At 39.5% G+C, this 2,500-nt stretch overlaps 1 protein-coding gene across 1 annotated transcript in view; it reads left to right on the top strand.

The window, feature by feature from the left end:
• Nucleotides 1-2,500, top strand: part of LOC133629991 (myosin-9-like) — a 385,153-nt gene that overhangs the window by 202,105 nt on the left and 180,548 nt on the right. The gene's annotated exons all lie outside the window — the stretch shown is intronic.

The following is a 2,500-nucleotide window of genomic DNA, read 5'->3' on the forward strand; positions in this document are numbered from 1 at the left end:
TAAACATAAATATTATAATAAAGATTACATAGTTTTTGCTGTCTTTTTCTGTTTAAAATACAAATTATGATTTTGTATACTTAAAAGCAACTGGTCCTTGTACCCTTTGATTGTATTTTGGAATTCTACAAGAACCATTGTTCTTTATTTTAGTCCCACTTTTAGATGCACAGGCAATGCCCTAACTAATACCTTTGTGGGTTTGTTGGCTTTTTCTCTCTGTCATCGACCTGCTTCACACCCACATCCACCTGAGGGAGGTGTCTTTTTTTCCTCGGCAGTGGGAGGCTCTCAGGCGCTCCTAAAAGAAAAAGTTGCCCAGCTAAGAAAAGGGGAATTATTATTATTAGTCATTTACTGTTTGCCGCGTCCACATTTTCCTACCTGGAAAGTGTGACTCACGCTTGATGCATCCACTTTTTTGTGTTATTTTATCGTCTGCGTAGAACACCTTAGTGTTTTCACAAGCTCCTTTTTTTTTCAGTTTAGAATAAAAAAAGACTTTCTTTACAATCAAGCAAGCAGGCGCGTATCATCAGGTCATGTGGGTCAAAGTGGCGTCTTCTCCATCATCATTTTAATGAGACTTGTTTGTTTCCTGGAAGCCTTCTGATTATGGTCACAAGACAGCCATGGTGTTCCCATTCAACCTCGTTAAAGGCCTTTCATCCAGCAACTGGGAGAGATGCTTAACTAACCGCTATTAGGGAGACAGAGTGTGTGTGTGTGTGTGTGTGTGTATGGACTTGTATGTTTAAAACATTCTCCATCACGCTCTGTTCTTTTAGATAAACCCACTCGATATTTTAAACAGTCACATCCCAAAAAAGTTCCTTTAGTTTTGGGGGAGATTTAAAGTTAGTGGCACACTTCCCTCCTCTCTGCGATCCGGGATCCACCCGGTATTGGTTCGAAAAGGGCCAAGCAAAGCCGCTGTTAAACCAAGTTGCGGCAGACCTCTGCAGTTTAACTAGTTGGCTGTCATTAGCTGTAAAGCGTCAGGTTCTCATCCAGATTACAGCGGGATTAACGTGGATGAACTGAAGATGAGTGTTCTACAGCCGGTTTAACTTTCTCAACCTCTTTCTCCCCCTCGAGAGGTGAGCTGTGGCGGGATTCTTGGCGTAACTCCGTAGGATTAAGCCCGGTTTCACCTCCTGGGTTCCCTTCTGTCATTATTACTTTAGAGAGATCGTTTTTTGTTTTTTTTTGTCGTTGTTTTATTTTCTAATCCATAATCACCCACAGCAGAACACGACACATTTGGTCCAATTCAGAGTTCAAGCAAATGTTTTTTGTAAAAATGTGCCTTAAAAGTTAATAGCTTTACATCAGGGGTGTCAAACTCATTTTAGATTGGGGGCCAGATGGGGAAAAATCTACCCCAAAGTGGGCCGGACTGGTAAAATCATGGAAAGATAACTTAAAAATAAAGACAACTTCAGACTCCTCCCTGGGAGAGAGGGGGTACTAGGATGACATGGGATGAAAAAACAATAACAACTGCAACAAAAAACAGTGCAATACATTTTCATAACATGGTCACTACTGCATAGTTTCTCTTGTTATACTCTTATTTTTACTGTTATATTTTTATTGTTATTGTTGCTTTTTATTTTTTTTTCACTTACATGTTGCGGTTAATGGTATTCTGTCTTTATTTGTCGTTGTTTATACTTTCTGAATAAATGATGTGATAATGTTCATCAGTCAACTCATTGGTGTTCATTTTCAATTTATCAAAATAAAAAAATCATGTCAAAATCAAATTACAGGATGTTATTTATGTAGTTTGCTCATTTTCCTCGACTGGTGCATTAACATCATGTGGTTATTTTTATTGTTTACATATGTAGCATCATCTTCAAAGATACAAATAATTGCTATTGTGAAATCTAGTGGACACATTTAGAACAGCAATTTCTTTCATTCAAAAAGTTTGGCTCATTTTTATACTTAGCAAACTCATCCCGCGGGCCGGATAAAACATGTTCGGCCCGCGGGCCGTACGTTTGATACCCCTTCTTTACATGGTTTGCATTTTCATTCATTTATGGCCGCAAATAGTCACAGATGTGGATTTGACATTTCCGTATTTGCCCTCGCTCATAAACAAATTACAGCGGAATTACTCTTAATTGATTCTTAAACAGGGTTTGTAAGTAGAAACCTTTGTATAGTAAAGCAAGTCTCTCACTAAGAAGCAATGTGAACATGAATAATGGGTTCCAGCCGACACTTTGAACACAATGTAAAGTTAAAGTTAAAGTACCACTGATAGTCACACACACACTAGGCGTGGTGAAATTACCCTCTGCATTTGACCATCCCCTTGTTCCACCCCCTGGGAGGTGAGTGAGCAGTGAACAGCAGCGGTGGCCGCGCTCGGGAATCATTTTGTTGATTCAACCCCCAATTCCAACACTTGATGCTGAGTGCCAAGCAGGGGGTTAACGGGTCCCATTTTTATAGTCTTCTGTATGATTTGGCCTAGGTTTAA

Source organism: Entelurus aequoreus, linkage group LG15, assembly GCF_033978785.1.
Source record: "Entelurus aequoreus isolate RoL-2023_Sb linkage group LG15, RoL_Eaeq_v1.1, whole genome shotgun sequence".
NCBI classification, from domain to species: Eukaryota; Metazoa; Chordata; class Actinopteri; order Syngnathiformes; family Syngnathidae; genus Entelurus; species Entelurus aequoreus.